The sequence below is a fragment of the Micropterus dolomieu genome, linkage group LG13 (assembly GCF_021292245.1).
Source record: "Micropterus dolomieu isolate WLL.071019.BEF.003 ecotype Adirondacks linkage group LG13, ASM2129224v1, whole genome shotgun sequence".
Classification (NCBI taxonomy): Eukaryota; Metazoa; Chordata; class Actinopteri; order Centrarchiformes; family Centrarchidae; genus Micropterus; species Micropterus dolomieu.
In genome coordinates, this window is record NC_060162.1 from 6,437,465 (window position 1) to 6,460,005 (window position 22,541).

Here is a 22,541-nt window from a genome sequence, read left to right on the forward strand (position 1 = left end):
CCACTGTATGCTACCCGCACAACCCTAAACAGCAGACAGACAAAGTCAGTGACTAGCTGGTGAAAATTTAGGATCTAGCAGCTAACAAGCCTGTTCCCTCAGGAGTTGGTGGAGTCCAAAACAGAGTTAAAAGGAGAGTGAATAGACAAATAAATACAACTCTAAAAACATGCTAATGTTGCTCTGTTTCTGCTGGGCATGTAAATGGAAAAATGTTTGCTAATATTTGTAAATATTTTAAAATCAACTCTATATGGTGATATCATGCCAAAGTTGTGTTTACAGCTTGTTGTGCTGTCCCTAAATGGCCAAAAATCTATTATCACAGGTTTGGTCTTACATATAAACTCATGATCTGCAGGTTACGAGTCAAACTGTACACTATAGCATAACATAGTGGTTCTACTAAACACAACAAGCAAAATTCAGAAGCAACACATATTATCAGCAGTACAGGTACATTTTCATATATTTGATATTGTGAATTAGCGACTAACATCAAGATGTTTAAGAAACAAATGAGAGAAAAGTAGAACATCCTTATACAGGCTTGTGGAAATGTGTCTCTTTTTCTAGTCAACCTGTTGGACCCCCAGTGGCCATAAGGTGGCAATGTACAGATGACACCAAAAGTATTCACGTCTCCTCAGTAATGATAATGAGCTGCACAGCTCTTCTGTGTCTCCTTGTTAAAAAGGAGGAATTGAAATGTAAACTGAATAAAATTAAGAAGTATGATGCCTTTTTTGCCGGACATAAGGTGCTGTGATAATTCTTGGAGTTATTTTATTTTCCTTGTATTATCCTGTTTCTGCCCAGCTAACGTAATTAACAGAAATTTCTGCACATAGCCACATTTGGTTTTTGATCCACTGCTTCCAGCTGAGCACCTGTATGTTTAATTCATGGATTCATGGAGTCTTGTGGATCACTCAAGAGTCTTTTATTTTTTGACTACAGCTGGTTATACAAAGACAATGATGCCACTGTTTTTTTAGCAGACTGGAAGCATGCAAAACAAAAGGCCGTCTCCACATATGAAAGCTTCATCAAAGTCTAAAGCGACAGACCCACAAATTAGCACCTGAATGATGCAGGTGATACATTGTTTCTGATTTCACCATACCATTTTGCTAACAGTAGATGAGTGACAGACACATTCCCAGTACATTTTTTATGGAAAAATCCACAGCCTGAGTCCTTAAACAGAAACACACTGTAGAAAAATGAAATAACTTCAGATATTAATAAACAATTCCTATTAAAATACTAACAGCAAAATAATACATTTAACAGTATAATGAATGATTCACCATAATCATGGAAGGGATCCCATCCTGTTTTATTTATGAAACTCTTAATTAAAAGTTTCGTGGGGGTAATCATGACTTCAGTGTTGACATGAACACTATTTACAAGTCATTTAAACTATGATAACTCAGTCTGATTTGACCTAAACACTGATGTGTGAACAACCACACTCACCAGTGAGGATCTTATTTATTTAGGGTAATAGTGGGTTCATCAATCTTCTCTATATTGCACCTGCGGCCAAAGGCAGTAGGAGAAAGATTCACTAATGCTGCAACAAAGGTGTATTCCCTCACTGGCTTCCCACCCCCAATTATTTGCTTATTTTTTCAAATTGCAGTTTCCAAAATCAGGTACATCATGTTACAGTTTGATAATGACATGCTAATATGGGGTTAATATCATGTTATATAAATATAACCTGATTATTGTGATTATTAGCCTAGCCTTGCTTAGATTTGTTTAACCTTATTGAGATGTTCTTCGCAGTAATACTCTGATGTTTATGCCCTGGCATCACTATGCTAAAGTAAATTAACTGTAATATTACCAATATGTGCTCACTGTTATTACCATGATATTACCAGGATATAACCCATTGAATTACCATGAATTTACACCACATGTAAAGTGCTATCACTGACTCAATATCATATATACAAACCACTGACAAGTCCTCCAAATTAAATGACAAAATAAGCTGTTTGTCCAAGCCCTCAAGAACAGCACAGCAGAAGCATTGATTGAGGTTTCAGCCAACACTTTTCCAAATTCTACAATAATTTGAATTTGAAAAAAATAAAACTTTAAATATTTACCAATAGATTAACTAAATACAATATGCCAAATATAGTAAAAGTTGAATTGGCACAAATGTGTAGTTTAAAATATCCAAAACTGCTTTATACCTTTATGATAAATGAAAAGATACTCTCTGGTCTCATATTATTTACTGGGTGAAACATTTACATTCCAGCACAAAAGCTGCATTTCATGTGTAGGAGAACAGTAAAATCAGAAAAAATAAATATATGACTGATTGTACAGTGTATTATGGTTGATACGGTTGATACCTACATGGTTGGTTGATACCTACATGGTTGGTTTCGAGTAAAGCACTCCTGTGGTTCGAATCCTACCTCTCAGGGCGTTCCCACAATGTTTTGTGGCAAGGACAATTATCCTCCTCCCACTGCCTCTCCACAGGGGTGCCCCAAGGCTCAGTGATTGGGCCCCTTCTCTTCTCAATTTACACCACCTCACTGGGGCCGATCATTCGCTCACACGGCTTCTCTTACCACTGCTACGCAGACGACACGCAACTCTACCTATCCTTCCCGCCAGGCGATCCCACTGTCTCAGCGCGGATCGTGGACTGTCTATCGGACATATCTGCATGGATGAAGGCTTGCCACCTTCAACTAAGCCTCTTTAAGACTGAACTCTTGGTCATTCCAGCCAAGCAATCTGTCCACCATAACATCAAACTACACACTGACTCCGGAACCATCACTCCAACCAAGGTGGTTAGAAACTTGGGTGTCATGATTGATGACCAGCTGTCCTTTTCAGACCATGTTGCTGCTGTCTCTCGGTCATGCCGCTTTTCTCTATAAAACATAAGGAAAACCAGGCCCTACATCACTCAGTACGCCACCCAGCTTCTGATACAGGCCATGGTTATCTCTCGCATCGACTATTGCAATGCCCTCCTAGCAGGTGTTCCAGCTTGTGCAGTGAAACCCTTACAAATGGTTCAGAATGCAGCAGCGCCTCTGGTTTTTGATCAGCCCAAAAGGACTCATGTCACTCCATTACTCAGTAACCTCCACTGGCTCCCCGTGGTCTCCAGAATCAAATTCAAGTCACTAATGCTTGCATACAGAGTGACTACTGGATCTGCACCCATCTAGCTAAACTCCATAATACAAACTTACGTTCCTTCTCGGCCACTACGCTCCTCCAACGCCGCCTGGCTCTGCCATCCCTTCACACAAAGCAATCCCAGTCCCGGCTATTCTCATCTGTGACACCACGATGGTGGAACGAGCTACCACACGCCATCAGAGCAGGGGCGTCCCTCTCTAACTTCAAGAAGCTCTTGAGAACTCATCTCTTCTGAGAACACTTCCTCTTATAACACCTCTAACTCCTAACCTCTAACATGCACTTCCTGTGCTCTTCTTCTTCTATCCCCTACAATGATCTTGTATGGATTGCACTTTTTGTTTTGATTGCACTTTTTGTTAACTTCCTTCCCTAGGTATTTACCCCATTGATGTGATATGTACTGTGAGCTCTTACTAGTATTTATTGCTGCTCTTACTAGTATGTATTGTCAGTTGTAGATCTGTATTTGATGCTCTGTTGATGCTTGTATGTTGTTCCTCAAATGCAAGTTGCTTTGGATAAAAGCGTCTGTCAAATGAGTAAATGTAAATGTGAATGTAATGTAAATGTAGCAGTAGTAGCAGTAGTAGTAGTATGGGCTACTGTGGTATTTCTCTGTCCAGTCCTTACAGACATTGTTATAACTTAAAATACATGATATCGTGCTCTGTAAAACAACACATGCTTCATCTTCATAATCAGTCACTGTAACAAGAGCTTGGTGAATAATTCTTTGTATTATTGAAGTAAGCATGGACAAAGTGATCTGGTAATATAGGTGTCAAATCCCTTTCTTATTAAGAAATAATAAAGCATACACAATAACCTTGAGAGAGCCTAACGTAACACTCAGCTGTAGTGATGGATGAACTTGACTGTGGAGGAAGTGCACAGTATAAATGCATTCCACACCAGCTGAAGCTATTTGCTCTAGCATTCACTCAGTTATTCAGTCAGTCAGTAAGGGGAGCAGAGGCTTAAATCAATCCATTAGATCCATCCATCATCTCAGTATCTCAGTGGGAGACACACACTGATGGATATGCTCACATCGACTGGCTTTTCCACCTTAAAAATGGCTCTTGCTCCTGTCTCTTCCATCTGCTCCAGAGTGTGCAGTGTACAGAAAGGGGAAAAGAGAAAAAAACAGACTATATTTGGGTTAACAGAGAAAGTGTGTGTTTCCATCAGACAGTTCTCTACTTCATTAGTACTAGTATGACAATGCAATGCATGTTTAGTACAATGATTTCCACCAGAAGTGTCTGAGGGCATGTGGGTAGGTAGTGCAGGACAGGCTGTGTGTCCAGCGTGTATGAGAGTACTGGAATGAACGAGAATGTTCAGAATGTTTTTGTGTGTAGTATATAGGCTATAGTTTTCCTACCTGGACCCTATTTTGACTAATTGGGGAAACATTTTTTAAAATTAGTCCAGTGTTGAGTGAACACGCTGCAAGCGAAACCAGGATGCAACGTAATCCTTGTGGGCAAGTGCGCCAAAGTACATCCACTAAAGGCAAGGCAAGACATGTTTATATGCATAGCACCTTTCAACAACAAGGCAATTCAAAGTATTTTACAAGCAACATAGGGCACTAAAAAAACATTTAAATACAATAAAGAACAGTTTAATAAAACAGAAGAGTAAAAGTCAGTGCAGGGTAAAATATTAATCAAAAGCCTCACATTTGATTTAATAAAAGGCAGCAACAAAAAGAAAATCTTCAGCCTTGATTTAAAAGAAATGATAGTTCTAGTAGACCTGCAGTTTTCTGGGAGTTTGTTCCAGATATATGGTGCATAAAAACAAAACACCACTCTCTAGGTTTATTTTGACTCTGAGGACAGAAAGCAGACCTGTCCCAGATGACCTGAGAGGTCTGGATGGTTCAGAAAGTAGCAGAAGATCAGAAATGTATATTTGCCCTAAACCGTCCAGTGCCTTAAAAAACAATATTAATATTTTAAAATTAATTCTTTGACATACAGGAAGTAAGTGGAAAAAAAAGTGAATTGATGTGATCCACATTTTTGGTCTTAGTGAGGACTCAAGCTGCACAGTTCTGAATCAGCTGCAGGTGTCTGATCGATTTGTGCTTGTTTTTGCCACTGACAGGCTCAGATGGTTATTGTCTGTGTAAGTGTCTGACAACATTATAAAAGGAGTTAGATCCTATTTGTTTAACCAGAAACAATTGCTATATTGCTCTTACCTATGAGGGGCCCTACAAGCCATTATCTATTCTTGACCTCTCACATACCTTTATTTTCCTTTCACATATATATTCTTCTTTCACATACAGATATTTTCTTCACCCATTCATACATTTTTACTCTCATATTCACACATTCAAATATTTTCACTTTGAAATACATATATTTTCCCTCACACATTCATACATTTTCACTCTCATATTAATATATTTTACCTCACACATTAATAGATTTTCACTCACACATTCATACTTTTTCACTCTCATATTAATATATTTTACCTCACACATTAATAGATTTTCACTCACACATTCATACTTTTTCACTCTCATATTCATGTATTTTCCCTCACACATTCATATATTTTCACTCTCATCTGCATACAGTACGTTAATCTTCCCGAACCAGCCATCCTCTGGTCAGCTCTGATGGCTCTAGCATTACCGAACAGCTGAGGTGATGGCTTCTACAAGTTCATCAGGAACTCCTAAATAGCAAGTAAGTCCATTTCTCTCTGCTGCTGTTTTCTCACATAGAACCGGGCTGGGCTAGAGTTAACAGTAACTTTTAACTGACATTGTGCTGGTCTGGCAGAAGCCAGCTGGAACTAACATTAGCGCTAATGTCTGCTAATAACTTACATGATAGGTAATGATAAGTTTGATGCTATATCTTGGGTTATGCAACAGTAACTGTAACTCTGAGCAACTTCTTTTATTAACGCTTTCTTAAGTTAATCAGAATCAGAATCAGAAATACTTTATTGATCCAAGAGGGGAAATCTTTTGTCACAACTGCACACTTGTCAAGGCATAAGGAATAGAAATAGTAACAAAAGGTTGATAGATAAAGAGTATATAAATATAAATATAAGAAAAATAGGCTATAAAGGAGTGTGGGTATGTACAATATTTACATTATTAGAGAATTGTTATGGTGAACATTTACATTATTAAGAATTATTATGGTAAACCAAAAAGGACTAGTGAATGAATAGCAGCAGAGAATACAGCACATTAATTATTAAACAGATAAAATTGTACAAAAATTGATAATACGGTCTAGTTTAAAAACTAACTAAGCGTCCATGTTTCAGACACTTAGAGGGAGGAGTTATAAAGCTTGATGGCTTGATGACTTCCTGTGGTGCATTTTGGGGGAATAAGTCTTGCACTGAAAGTGCTCCTGTGTTTGATTAACACATCATGGAGTGGGTGGGAGACATTGTCCACGATGAGATGTAGTTTGGACAGCATCCATCCCCCCAACGTTACTAGCCTTGCGTATCAGTTTATTGAGTCTGTTAGCGTCCGCTACCCTCAGCCTGCTGCCCCAGCATGCAACAGCAAACAGGATAGCACTGGCCACCATAGACTCATAAAACATCCTCGAGATCATCCTGCAGATGTTGAAGGACCACAGTCTCCTCAGAAAATGGAGACGGCTTTGGCCGTTCCTCAGGGTCTGAATTATATAGTGACAACCGGGGGGGGGGGGGGGTCACGTTTTTTTCCAGGTCCAAAAGAAAACCCAGTTCAGCACAGGCGTGGGCTTCAGTGAACTAAAATCTTACAATATCCTTGCTTATTTAACTAATGTCATCAGTCTGTAGATGAAAAATCTAATTCATTACACCAGTTCATGGGTGCCCCATACCACACAACAACATTTGTAGTCAGAGGTCACCAAGTATTCTAGAGCAAAACTGCCACAAGTCAGACACACAACAGCAGACCATCATGACCGCTCAAAACAAACCTACACAGTGTTGATACAGAACTAAAGACGCATAATAAAGTCTGAATTATTATCTCTAATTCCAAATTTTTATCATTCTCATCAAGTTTAAAGTTTCAACTTACTCTTTTTCAGCAAATGTCTCCTTTCCTCTTGCTCATGTTGACTGTGAATGATGTAATCTGTGTCCAATAAAGCAGTAGTCGTACACTGTTGTTGGGGAATCGGGAATTTTTGGGAGTTAAAACAAATGCCATGTTTATTGTGAAAGGACAATCCCCACTGCTCATGCCCAAACACCACTGTTAGCTGACAATTAAATAAAATATGAAATTACATAGTTATAATGAAATGATAGGGTGGACTCTCAGCTAGCTAACATCAGATAGCTCATTTTAAGTAAAAGAAATGCTAATTAGGAATCTCTGAAGGTATGAAAGATAACTGTATTAAAGCAACTAGATAGTTAACTACTGACATTAACCTGCTGCGTCTCCATTAACTTGAGATGTACCGGACTGGAGCAGCTGCGATGCGAGTGATGCAGAAAGACAAGATGTTAAAATAACGTCAATGTTAGGTAATAGTACGGTCCATTTTATGGGTGTCTGAAATCGTATTTCAAGATTCTTGAATATAAGGCATGAGTATGGGAAATATATTGTCCATCCATCCGTCGTCAACCACATATCTTGCGTACAGGGTCGCGGGGGGGCTGGAGCCAATCCCAGCTGACATCGGGCGCAAGGCGGGGTACACCCTGGACAGGTCGCCAGTCCATCGCAGGGCCACACACAGACAAACAACCACTCACACTCACACCTAAGGACAATTCAGCGTAACCAATCAAACTAGCCTGCATGTTTTTGGACGCTGGGAGGAAGCCGGAGCACCCGGAGAGAATCTACGCAGACACGGGGAGAACATGCAAATTCCACACAGAAAGGCCGGGGCAACCGGGGTCCGAACCCACGACCTTCTTGCTGTGAGGCGACAGTGCTAACCACCGTGCTGCCCCGAAATATATTGTAACATTTACAAATACAGGTAAGAAAGACCCCCCTGAACTGTTGGTTTTGCCTCTTTTCAGGGGGGTCCAAGCCTTAACTAGGGGGGTCAGACCCCCCCAATCTCCCGTAATTCGAACCATGCCCTTCCTGTAGAGGGCTTGAGTGTTCTTGGCCCAGTCTAGTTTATTGTCCAAGTCCACTCCCAGGTATTTGTAATCTTCCACAATGTCCACACTGACTATCGACTATTCAGATAACGAATCGCAAAATTACGCAATGCCTCGTATTTAGCTAGTAGCTTTTAAATTAAAAATGAGGTTGTTTTAGGCAGGTGTTAATTAATAGTCAAGACAATAAATTGAATACTGCTTTCAAAAATACATCTTTTAATGAACGTTTCTGCTCCAGCAACAGAAACTATGGACCAAACAAGTATATACAGTTAGAAATAACTGTGTGCACAGCGCTGTGCGAGCACTCATCTGAACAGCTGATCTGCTGTCTAGTGACTGAGCAGCTTACACGCCGGTACTGCAACACGTTCTCCAGCTGGGAACGTCGCCATGAGCGATGGATCGTTTATGATTGTAAAGTCACATCTAGAAAATGAACAGGACCGTTCTGTATCATAATTATTTGCTACTCTGAACGCCATAAACAATCAATTAATTGACCAAGGGAAATTGTATAGAAAACATTACAGCTCTTTCAGGCTTTCACGCGAAGCTAGCTCGCTAACTAGCTTACCAGCTTACCGAGACGAGTGAGCCATCATCCAGTGAGCCACAACGTTACGTGCCTCCTCTTCAGATGCTCCGGTGTTGCCAGCTTTGCAGATGCTGCAGTTAACCTTTTTGGCTGTGTCTCGTCGGGTAAAAAGCTTTCTCGCGAGACTCAAGCAAATTACATTTTTCACACGCTGTCAAGCCACACATGAATTTTTTCACACAATGAAATACAAATGTATAACTGATAAGATAGACTTGCTGAGCTAATCAACTCCGCCCACCTGATGCTACACTGGCGTACGCCCTGATCAACTGAACCCGCTCCCGCTGTGAGTCCTGATAGTAGAATTTTGTTTCTCTTTCCATAAATTCAAAAAAAATCACGATAAACTGGTGCAGAAAAATTAATCAGAAGATTTTAATACTCATATAATTCAACATTAAAGATTTCTAAACAGCATTGTAGGCTAGACAGTGTCACACATGTTACCGTGACTTCCTTTATTTTTTTTTTTTACACAATACAATATATATTACAGTGAAAAGTCATGATACAGCCTAAACTGAATGTCTGGGTTAAACACAGTTGTGTATGTTGCCTGTTCCAACAGTTTCCAGTAGCTTTAAAGAGAGATAAGCAACTAAATACTGTAGTTGTATATAATGCTTTGCATGTGATGAACAAATATCTTTTTGTATTATTGTCTTTTGGGTATTATTGTCTTTACCCTCTTAAAGCACTTCGTAACTTGTTTTTGAAAAGTGCTCTACAAATAAAGATTATTATTATTACTATTATTATTATTATTATTATCTAACACTCTCTTTTTCTGTATTTTTTTTTTTTTTTTTACAGATGGTGCTGATTGATCCTGAAACTCCACTTGGAAATGTGTCATCTGCTGTTAAGAACTGCCGTTAATTGTTAGTTCACCACAGGGTAGCTGTGGGCAAATGTGACGTCACTGTTTTGTTGTGAGCACCATCTGTGGGCCAACTTGCACTATTTCAGTTCTTCGTTCAGTCCATGAGGAGGAACCACAGAGAGAGATGTAAAAATGTTGGTGTAAAAAAACCCAGTATTTTGATAAAGTAGATTTTCACTGTGTGAGATCCTTACTTACTTCCTAGTGAGGTGCTCTTCCTATTTAGTGAGTCTATATTTCTGTGTCTTATAGCTACTGTACACCTTTACAGGACAATCCCAGCATTTCTCTGAAAATTTTAAGCACTGATGCCAGAAAGGCTTAACTGGAATTGGTTAGTAGCCCTGAAGTTTACATACATAGATGAAAAACATTTTGGCGGTTGTCAGACATGTGAGATAAGCAAGTTGAAATGCACATAAGTTTACTACTTCCTTTAAATGGTTGTGGTAAATAATGAAAACTGAAACACAATCCAAAAATATTTATTGAAGAAGAAATACAGTGTAAGATGCAAGGTAGCTGTGAAATTTGCCTATGCAGTCTGCCATGACCCTATGATACAAAACAAAAACGACAGTTCTGAATTAAATTATGAAATGGTTTCTTTTAGCCTAACTAAATTTAGGTGCTCAGTAAACTTAGACGTTCAGTGGACAGTTCTTATTGCAACCTACCAGCAACTGTATTAATTGAGATCTGGTTTGGAGTGATAAACTAATTTAGACTCAGTTGCAGGAAACAGTGGTGACAGTTGGCCCTATATTTCCAGTATAATGTGTGAAACCAATGATATGCTATTATATTATTATGTTATTATATAATTGCTGTATTATCACAAATATTTTAATAAATTCAGATTACTTTTACTGATATTTTTGTTATTTTATGATTGCTGTTATTAGTTTAATATTTATAAGGTGCCTAATAACTAACGTTATAGTAATTGCAGTAGCAGAAGGCATGAAGCTGATGGATCAGTGCAGAGGGGGCGAAGACTTCTACTGGGGGCTTATACAATGGGCACTTTTTTCACACTTTAATTGTTAGGAAGACAGCGAGGAAAACCGAAATATAGCAGACAGGGTGTGAGCTGCTTTCACACTAGTTCAGTATATCCTGTCTGGACTAGGGGGGGAAATGTATAGGCCTACATTGTTGCCTTGTTACTGTAGTCCGGGTTCATGTTTATACTGACTTTTTTCAAAGGAACCAAGAGGGGTAAACATCAAGTTGCACAGACTGCTTGGCAGTTTTGGTGATTGATGTCCTGCATCATCAGGACCCACGTGGGGAAATGAAATTTCAGTGACCGTTTATGCAGCGCTGTAATGCTTTTGGCGTGTGTATTTATTTATATTTAGTTTGTGTTACAAAGAGCTCATAACTGATAAGCATTATTAGTATAATTAGACTGCAAACCTACAGCATGTTATGAATAATGAAGTTAAGACTAAAAGGAGGCCTAATGATTGGGGGTTTATAACTGTGGACTGACAAAAATGTACTCTGATGGTAAGCACAGTGTTTTCAACAGTGACTTGCATACATGCTTACCAAATGCTTTGCATAATAGGCTATACCTATACATGTCTCATAGATCAATTATAAGCTCAGCAGATGGATTTATTAGTAGTTTAGCTTTTGAAATAATGCTAAAATCCCAGGCTATATGCTATCATAAAATCATTTTGCTTCACATTCATTCATTTGCTTTCACATCACTAGCGAGTCGCACCAGAGTCCACTTGGAAGCGGACCCAGAGCACATTTTGGTTAATACACCAAAGTGCACAGGTAACAGACTAGTTGAAATTAAGTTATAAAAAGGAACGTGAAAGTTACAATTCCTAAAACTACTTTTTTACTCATTTGCCTTACTTGTAAGGCAAATGAGTACTCCGGCATTGAGTTTCCACACTGGTGCTGTTTGATGCATGATATAACAACCTCTTGGCAGCGATGGGGGCTTGTCTTTGCAGAACACAGCTGTGGTCTGAGTCTGAGTTTTTTTGCTGCAATCAAGACACGCAAACAAACTGTATTCAAAATATTAAACTAAATAACAAAAATGTATATTAAGTCAGGCAGACTGGGTCTAAAGGCCCATTTATACTATGCACGTAGCCATGCATTTATACTTGCAGGTAGGTGTGTCCGTCATTCTGCGATTACACCCCCACACTAGTCAGCAGTAGCACTGCAGCGTCCACCATGTTGACTTTTGCCGGCCGAGCAGGCTAACTTCCGGTTTAGCCCTCCGCTAACGTAAATGGGGGTAAAATTTTATACGTGCGGCTGGTGTAGCCTTTTCAAATGGGGGTTCCTTTGAACCGTGGGCCTGGGCGGCCAAACCGCCTGCCCCAAGTAGCAGTTATAAGATGCATTCCATTTGACATGGGAAAGTTCAAAGTTCAAAATTTCAACAAAGGTTCTATGAGAGAAAATAGCAGCAGAGAGAAACAGACTTACTTCGGAGCTGACGAGAGGATGGCTGGTTCGGGAAGATTAACGTACTGTATGCAGATGTCAATCATGCTCTCGTTGCCCCCTCCCACCAGACCTTACTCAAGCTTCTCAGCCAGTCACTGCAGGATAAATGTCCTACCTTCCGTTTCCACTATACTTTTGTCTCTTACATAGATATATTCTTCACTTACATGCATATATTATATATAATGTTAAATGTACACATTTACTGCATGAGAATGAGCAAAATGTGTGAATGTGTGCATTAAAATATATGAATATGAGAGTGAAAATGTATGAATGTGTGAGGGAAAATACATGAATATGAGAGTGAAAATGTATGAACATGTGAAGAAAATATCTGTATGTGAAAGGAGAATAAAGGTATGTGAGAGGTCAAGAATAGATAATGGCTTGTACGGTCCCTCATAAAAAATAAATAATTTTTTAAACAGTTTGTTGAGGTTATTTAACATCCAAGGGAAATTCCAATGCTGGTAAACCTTTATGTGATGGAACTTTTTCATGTCTTAATTTGCAGGCAGAGAAAGAAATTGTTTACTTTTCCTTGTTGTCATTTCTTACGTAAAGGCTAAATGGTGATTTGAATCAAGACTAGAAAAAAATTGTCAATAGTACCAACAGTCAGAACTTGTCTGTGATAACCAATTAATTAAATAATTATTGCTGTGGGGCACTGTTAAGAATGCTCATGGATCTGACTATAACCCCACTGATCTTTATCTTTTAACAAGTTTTCCTCTACACGTGTGTGTATGTGTGTGAGTGATTGTGGTTCTAAAGCATAAATAATACAAAAAGGAAACACATAACTTTCACTGCATCAACAATACTGTAGCTACTGTTGCATTTCTACAATATCTTAAACTTAAATTCGGGTAAACATGAGATAAATACAAAGCACTCAATCAAATGAAAACTGTTTTTAAACCAAATACAAATACTCCCTACAGCAACAGCAACAATTCTTATTTGTTCAACATCTGCATCTCTCACACACTCAATTAGCTCTCAAACTGCTTAAATTATAAAAAACAAAATTTTAATTCAAACTTTAATAAAAGTAGATTTAGCCTATCTGCATACAATATACATAAAGACCAAGTCCATTAGTCTCCCAGAACTTCTGAAAAGAAAATCTTTGTCTAACTCTTTAGGCAGAGCACAAAACCGTGTGCTGACACTGCATATTTAATTGGTCTCCTCACCTGATGAGGATGAACTGGGAGACACAAGGCAATACGATTCAGAGCAGGGGCGAGTTCAATCTCAAAACTTTTTGCACTGGTTTGCAAAGTTTTCTGATTCAACGACAACACTTTCTGAGAGAATCTGACAACGCTTGTTCCTGTTTGGTGGGCGTGTCAGAGGTGTTACCCAATCAGCTGCGACAAGTTTGTAAACACAGCGGTGTTAAAAAGGCAGTGAAAATAAGTGAGTTTGCATACACAACGGGGTGTACAATGCACTAATTATTACATTGAAAAAAACGTTTTGCTATGTTTTGTCGGGGCTGAACTCAGTCCAGATGTACTAAGCAATGTAGCTGAGTCCAAATGGTGAAATATGTTTATCTCAGAGCTGTAAGTTACTTGCCACGAGACTCTGTTTCAGTTTGACAAAGGGAGTGTGTTTGCTTGTCTGAAAAATACATGCTTACTGTATGTGTCAGTAAATGCAGAAGCTTAGATTGTTTGAGGCGATGTTTTCAGTTTTTGGCAATGAGTGTTCCGAATGAATCCACTTGCTATCATATCCAGTCGTGTTGGCTTAGTCAGCCTGGTGTCACTAAATGTTGTGTGAATAAGACTCCAATATCTTAAGTCATTTCATGCCTTCTCACAATGGCGCTTTTGGTTTTCCTGTATGTCACTGTTGAACCTGTTCTGCTCAGTGTCCTGTGTTTTCTGATCTTTTTTATCTGTTTCCTTGTCTTATTTTTAGATGGTCTGTTTGGTCTGTGTTTCTAAGGTTATGGTTCAGTGTGCTTGTCCTTTTCCTGTTTATTTTGAAATTTTCTGTTGTCTGTCTGTTGGTCCACATGTCTGCCCGTTTCCTGTTTTAGTTTGTAGTTTGCTGCTTCTGTTGTCTGTGATTAGTTTTGCTTCCTCTCTGCCAGATTACCCAAATGTTTATCACCTGGATTTAACTATCCCGCCCGCCCGTGTGTCTGTGTCATTATATAAGGCCTTTGTTTCCGTTCAGTTTCTGTTAGTCTATGGTCATACACGCCTTGTGTATCTGCTGGAAACCACAGTCCATTTACCTTTACCTGTGGATTATCATTTCTTTTCTGCCTGGCCATTTGGATTAATGTTTATTTTTGGACTTGTTAGGATTTTCTGTTTGTTGTTTGGAAGACTTCATTGTTTGGAATCTCTTCACCGACCGTAAGCTGAACTGTTTGTGTTTTGGTTAAATGAATCTTAAAAGAGATCTGATCCTGTCGTGCCTGTGTAGTGTCTGCTGTTGGGCCCAAAACCTGTATGTTCACTTGGCTAATCCTGACATTGTGTCATTTCACGCCATGTACTGACTTTTATTGTGCAGAGATGGTTTGTCATTGTGGCGAATGTAATAGAAAAAATGTCAGATGACTTGGTATAAAGTCTGTGTAGAGAGGCCACCTGACTTCAGCCATTCATGCACATTCAAAAGTCATCAAATGAGCCACTTGTAACAGCATAAACTTTGCCTATAACTTTTACCTAAATTGTACCTATTACATGCGAATGTCGGGTGTGTTATGTGTATACAATCATGTTGGTTTAGTGACTCACGGGTGCCACCCCTCAGTAGGTAAATGCAGCTGGTCCCTTTTTACCTTTGCTAGTTCATTAGAGATATGCCTGAGGTAGGCTGTAGCTAAGTGCTCCACACAAATATATCAAATTCATATCAGGATGTTCTCTGTATGAACATGCTAACGTTGTGACCTATTTAAATGCAATTAGAGTCTTGCGGGTGAATGTAATCAATTTTACATTGCTAATCGGTAATTTTTTGTCAAATACTGCACCTGCCAAACAATCTAGCTAGCTGTTATGGTTAATAACTTAATGATCTTTTATAGTGTGCTGAATCTGAGCTGATGGTGAGACAAGTGTATGCCTGACCAGTACTCAAATTCTGTTCATATCCAAATAAATTGTAACACAGAAGCGGATTTTCCCTCTGAAAACAGAGTCCAGGGTTTACTTAATTTGCCAGTATCAATGATGTCTGGCTGAACTGTTACATTAAGATATACTTTACTAGGTTAGAGTAACCTAAAAAAGCACATTAATCAATTAAGGGAACTCAAATGAAGAATGGAATGGTCATGGGAAAAAAAAGAAAAACATCTATCTATAGAGAGAGAGAGAGATCTCTATATATGCATGCTTTGTAAAATATTGTCATCTCAGTTACCAAAAGTCCAACTAGGAAAAAGAGGAAGTAAGGACACACTGTCCAAGTAGCACATTTTTGATGTAACAATCAACGACATCCATTGTTGCCTCAAAATGTTCATGCACAATGGCTTTAGGTCCTCCAGGAGGGCACATAGTAGCACTGACTCTATCAAGGTAATCAAGTGAAACCCTTCTAAACTGTTCTGCCGGTCATACTTGACTGAAGCGACAAACATAATAGTCCTGTTTCACCCATCAGTAGGGTAATATCAATATAACACTATTCTTTTCTTCCTAAGTAAATGAATTGCAAACAATTTTACACATGGGCAAGGGACAGTGCTGTCAAATTGTTTTGCTGCAATGTGGACAGGACTGCAAAATTCTCATATTGCCATTGGCCATTCATATAGTTACAGCATGCTGGATAAAGATGACCTTGTTCCATCGAGGACATTTGGACACCAGGAAAGGAACCAATGCTCCTATGAATAGTGTAGTGTGTACCACCTGCTCGACCGTGTGAGATGCTGTCTGCACTCAGGTCAGACGCTAATCAGGTATTATACCAACTAACTACTGTATAAAGCCTCACCTTTAAAACCTCTTCTGCATTCTTGCAATTAAAGGTCAAATGTAAGTCAACTATTTACATTAAGAATTATCTGTATGTGCAAGAGGTGAGGAAATGTAATGTGATCTGAAAGGAAGATGTTTTCACATAAACTTGTTTCTCATCACTTGTCCACCTGCAGCAGATAAAGTATGTGACCTTTTTACTCTTCACAAGTATGCAGAGTAGGCGGCTTTTAGAAAAATAGTCCAAGACACATGATAAAACAGCTGTTACTAGTAGGAGATGCAAGCTGAGCTGTGTGGAGAGACCTCAAGCCCAGGCTTTGAAGGACGGATAAGGATCAGTCAGCAATGAGACCACCGCCTATTGCCTCTGCATATCTAACTCTCATCAGTCTTTGTTGGGCACCAGCTGCAGTGGAAAAACTGACTTGGTGCTCACAACTGATGTGACACTGGAAAGCCATGCTGCCACCAGATAAGGCGCACTGAGGGCCAGAGTTACAACATGAAACATGATTCTCAGTTATCATCAAATGAATATGAAATAAATATATATAAATGTTTTTGCAATTCGGATCACGAGGCCAATACATCCCTATATATACGAATATGTCACTATTTCAATTAAAAAAAATGCAACTAAATGTAATACCAACATATAGTGTAATTATATATATTAGTATAGCAGCAAAAAAATGAACCTAAATCTGACAATGGCTTTAACAGATAAAGAGAAAAAGAGAACTTGTTTATTTAAACTGGTTGAGTCAGATCAGACCTGTGAGCATTAGTCATCTAGGCACTCCATGACTAATGGCATTGTTTTGAAGAATGCAGCATGCCACCACAATGTTACACATCTTAATGGTATATAGGAAAGTCCATCCCTTTGTCTGATCAAGGCAACAAAATTTAATTGTGAGGATGCCAATTGTACTCTCAACAATGCCTCTCACTAGTTATGGGAAATGTAGTAAGTAGCGGTAATGGAACTGTGTGAAATGAAATAATAAAATAGCAAGCCAAGGTTTCAAAGGACACCTTCCATTGCTTTTGAGACCAATTCAAAAATCAATACCTCTCACATATACACACTACTAATGACCTATTATTACAATGTATGAGCATTAAAAATACAAAACAGTTAACAAGTACCCATGTTCATAATCCTGCAGACATGGCTGTAGAATTATACATTTAATACAGATATAAGATATACAGTAGTCTGCACACACGCTCAGCAGCAGATTACCTAAATTAGCAATTTAAACAGTTTATGTCCACTGACAGCTGAGATAATGAATATTGCACAAGTTACAACAGAATGCAAGGTATGTGACATTTAGTAGACGATAAGACTGTACGTAAGCATAATATTCACAGTAACACTTGAATCCATATTTTCCTAGCAGAAGACATAGCTTAACATTAATTTGGTGGATACAACATCTGTACATCATTTCATCAGTGCCTGAAGTATTCCTGCCTATGATGAACAACTTGTGTGGCAGAGCACAGTTTTGACTGCAATTGCTTTAGTTAAATTTGATATTGTAGTTGTCTGACAGTAAACAAGCATTTGTTACAGAGAAGAAAAAATGTGTTCATTGTGCATCAATATGCATGGAAAGCATGGGAACCAGATTTACACTACATCTCATGCATACACGTATCCAGAATTCAAATTAAAAAGAGATATTGTTTCCCCATGGTTGCGTATTTAGGACCAAATAGCCATATTTGAGCTGCTGTATATCATTCAAATTTTTGCAAATTTACACATACTGAGCGATAATATTTGTTTCCTTGTACAAGATGATTATCTTTCTACTCCATCACCAACCTGTCAGAACATCAAAGCAGGGAGATTACTGCCCTTTAAGGGAGCAAGAGGTACTGATGTAATTCTTTATTAATTAATTACACATGGACAAGAGGCAGTGCTGTACCACATGAATCACAAAAGATTGGCAATTAATCAGCATTTGCAAGACTCATCTGCAACAGCCAGGTTACTGCAACATCCACGTGTGATAGTGAGAAGCTTCATCCATAACAGTAGTCATACTGGATAAAGATGACCTTGCCCAAGATATTTGGATTTGCTGTACAATAATTCCACCTAATTTCCAAGTGCAAACTGGGTTAGCTGGTCTTCAAGCCACAAAAAAAACAAAACAAAGTACATTCCCATCTCATGGCTGACTGATGCATTGGGGAATTTTTTGTGCCTGTATGACAGCAGATAGATAGCAGGAAACAATGCAGAGAGAGATACAAGAAACGTCCCTGGCCCGAAACGAACCAGATATTTTGGGTTCACAGTCAGCGTGTTAACCCCTGATCCACACCCCAACTGTGGCTGATAACCATAGAAACATTGAAGTTTGGCTACTTTGTAGTTCCAGGAAAGGGTAATCTGCTCAGTTGATTTTGTCACCCAGGCCAGCAGAGAGGAGCTTCAGGTGGGCATCTGCAGCACGTGTTGTTGCGAGGTTTCAGCACCCATAGACAGTCTTCAGGTCTATGTGTTTCCAAGTGAGGGATTGCTTTACAAATGGCAAAGTTATTCCTGCATTCCTTTACTTTGACTGTGGATCACCTTCTGGGCAGGGAAGAGATCTGTATTTTGCACATCATGTAACAGTTAGCCCATGGGGACAGTTACAGGTTTTAAAAACTTTAATTTTAACACCAAAACAGTCATTGGTGCACTGTCTGTACCGTCTCTAATTGCCACCTTTACTCCCTGCCATCACCTTCAATCATCAGACAAACTTGGCAACTTTCATTGGGAAGTGAGGAACACGGAGCTCAAAGGACCAAAGGGTGCTACAGTAAAACATCTGTTGAGATGGTTTGGAGCTATACTTTGTGTCAGGATCATGTCACTGGCAAATACTGTAAATTGCTTTGGCGAAGGTGTACTACTGTGTAATGTCTGATATAAACTAGTTCACTGCAATAGTACTATGACTGTTAACGGCAAAGGCAGTAAACACGGACATGGCACGATCAGCTGCTGATAAGTGACGCCACAGAATTTCAGACAGCAGAGGTGTTTACCATTAACAGACTGTTACCTGACTTTTATTCCACTATGCAGTGCTGCTGGTTTCTAGGCAATTAATTTTCTAAAGATATAACTGCAATACACTTGTCAGATTTTTTTCAAATTAGATACGATCATTAAAAAAAGCAGTTATAACTGAAGCTTTTTCACTATCTCAGAGTTATTTTACAGGTGAATAAGGACTGTTAACTGATTGTAACTGACTGTTTGCTAAACCTAGCAGCGATTGTCCAATCACCTAAGCACAACAGGCCTTTCAAACTTTGGATTTCTCCACATGTTGAAGCCAAGTGGCAACATCAAGAGCTGAAAAATGAAGCCAACATGCCAAAATCTGCACTTCATCGAATGGCCACTTGAGGCTGGCTCCATAAGTGAGTCAGTCCGCATGGAACCCCATGTTAAAATGCTCAACAGAAATAAACATGTTTACAGCCTGGTACATAAAACTGTTTTGGTCTCTAAAGCTATTTCCCCATTTATGACAATTGTACGGGGGAGGGGAAGTGATTCTGTAGAAGGATTGTTGATATTTGAACTCAACTGCCAAACAAATACACTAAAGATTTTGTGAGTTTCTCCAGCATTCTACCACTGCCCCCCTCTCCCCATCACTCCTGTGCACCACGAGCACTAACTGCTTGGCCTGACTGGCTCGAACAACGTTGCATGGCTAGGTCTAAACCACTTTCTTTGTTTTCCATTTACAGAGCCAGGGCTGTGAAGGAAAACCAAATTTCTTTTCAGAGCAAACAGACATATTTAAAAGATAACAATATTCTCATATCAAGGCGAATCAGATGGAATTTGGAAACATTAAAAAGGCAGCTAGAGACGGCGATTTTAACCAACTCACAGAGCTAACATTGCCTTAATTAACTTGCTAGCTATGGTAAAATCTGCCAGCGATAGTTTTAAAATCAACTGCTCCTGGCTAAAGCTGCATCAAATCAAATACCCATTTAAAAAATCCTAAACATTTAAATCAGTGTTAAATCAACCAACATCATCCCTGTAGACTGCATGTGTCATGCGAGGAAGGAAAGCTTGATAGACACAAAGGGGGCAGGGGTTAGCAAATGTAGGGATATGTTTAGTTTTGTTTATTTGCACTTAATGTAAAAATAAATTCATCATCTGAGCTAGAGTGATTGAAAGCAATGCGACGAGTGACAAGATGACCTTATTATGTCCCTGCATGATCTTGATGGATACTTGCTGTCAATTGGTGGAAATACATAGTAGAAGCTGGCACTGCAAATACTTAGCAGGTAATATGACACACATACATATATACTTTCATATGCAAAGATCGTTCCTTAGGAATTTACCTTCTATGGCAACATTCAGAGTCATTTCCTCTCATCTTCTCATTGTGCCATTACTCTATCGACCATGCTTTTATCAGTGCCTCAGCAGCAGGCTCCCCTGCTACTATGACCTCCCAGTTTGCCTCTGCTTGTTCCACAGCACTGCATTAACCAATCCAGTTTGCCACCACGCCTAAATTGGTTTAATTAAATCCAGGGGCCTTAACACCATCATGAATTTCAAATAGTGCAGGGTTGCATGTACGCATATGCCAAAATCCTACACCAGCTTGGTCCTTCCAACTGAACATTTGATTGTCATTAGTTGATATTCATACAGTGCACACCAGAGGTCCTACTGAATCTCTTTAATATTCCTATATTCATCATCCTGCATATAATCATGGCATTTAAATCATGGGAACTGATTTGTCTCTAAAGGACTGTACAACGTATCTTTATCAGTTTTCTTAATTCCTTTTCTCCTCTCAGGTGCTTAAGCTGACATGAGACTACATAATTAATTCACTTAGTTTATAGAAGACAAGGCAATCAGTCAATGTGAAAGACAGTAAGATTAATTCAAGCTTTTTATATTGATGACTGCTGGCTGAATATTACATACATTAATGAAATTGTTCATAAGCACTGAGAGAGCTATAATATAATAACTGACCATATCATAAGGGGCTGCATATATTATTTCCATAATGTTAGTCTTCAAAACACCAGAGAGGAATAAATATATATGAATACTGTATTGAAATCTAAGCCTCCCTTAATGGTAGAGTGCAAGTAGCTGTGTATTTCTTATGTAATCCTTTGTATGTATTTCCTGGATCTTTCTTGGAAATTTCATCCCTCTTATTCTGAATTGTTGGGAGGGAGAAAGAAAGAAAGAAAGAAAGAAGGGGTGCATTATTGCTGAGCTGATGCTTAGTGATGCCTAACACTAATTACATTTTTGCTGCTGTTTTAATGGAGCTTACATTAAGTCTTGTGGCAACCATGTGGGGAGAAGATGTACCTTGTTTTCATTAGATTGATCACTGATGCAGAAAGCACCTACGGTATTTTTGTTTATAAAAGTACTGTATTGGGCCAAATTATTCACAATTTCTGCTAATCAGATTCATCAAATTAGGGCAAGAGAGAACGAGCACAGTATATGTTGGTTTTCCAACATGATAAACATTAAAACTTTTATGAAATCCTTTTGCTCCACAGGATGCTAGGTGTGCATATTGGGGTGGGTAGGGGCATAATTAGTAGGGGGCAGCTAAGATAAGGTTGATATATGTGATATGCTTGAAGAACCAGCATGTGTCAACCATGTGGTAATTTGAAGCTTCTCTTCTCAGAATCCAGAATCTTTGATGTACGGTCTAATTAACCTACCTCCAGTCTTTGATCAGTAATTTTCATGAAGACCTCATATGTTGTACTTAGTCATCATGTGACTGACAGCCTGTGTTGTAGAAAGCGGGGCCAAGGGCACACTCTCTGTTAGTAGCCTGTTTTGCTGTCCCATTATGCATAAAAGAATTATTGATTTTCTTTGTCATAGCATATTTTACATATCAACTACAGCATAGGCAATATATAAACCTGGCTACCTGGTCAATAATTTTCACTACAAACCAACAACATCAAAGTCAACCAAAGTCACAAATACAACATACTACAGATACAGATTTCAGCTCTAACTAAACACAACTATTGCAGAGGACTGTCATTTAATTTTTTACAGAGATTCATGGTCTCCAGAGGATGAAGTATATCGTTCCTCTGAGGTTGGTCCACCACATAGGTCTGAAATATCTTCATTTAACAATTGGATGGCTTTGGATGAAATTTAGTACAGACATTCATGCAT

General features: G+C 38.8%; 1 long non-coding RNA gene across 1 annotated transcript in view; it reads right to left on the minus strand.

Moving 5' to 3' along the window:
• The window catches only part of LOC123982102, a 23,261-nt gene extending 14,077 nt beyond the window's left edge, over nucleotides 1-9,184 (minus strand). Inside the window, exon 1 of the long non-coding RNA XR_006827902.1 lies at nucleotides 8,920-9,184. This is a non-coding gene — a long non-coding RNA (uncharacterized LOC123982102). The remainder of the gene's footprint in view (nucleotides 1-8,919) is intronic.
• Between the last annotated feature and the right edge of the window lie 13,357 nt (nucleotides 9,185-22,541).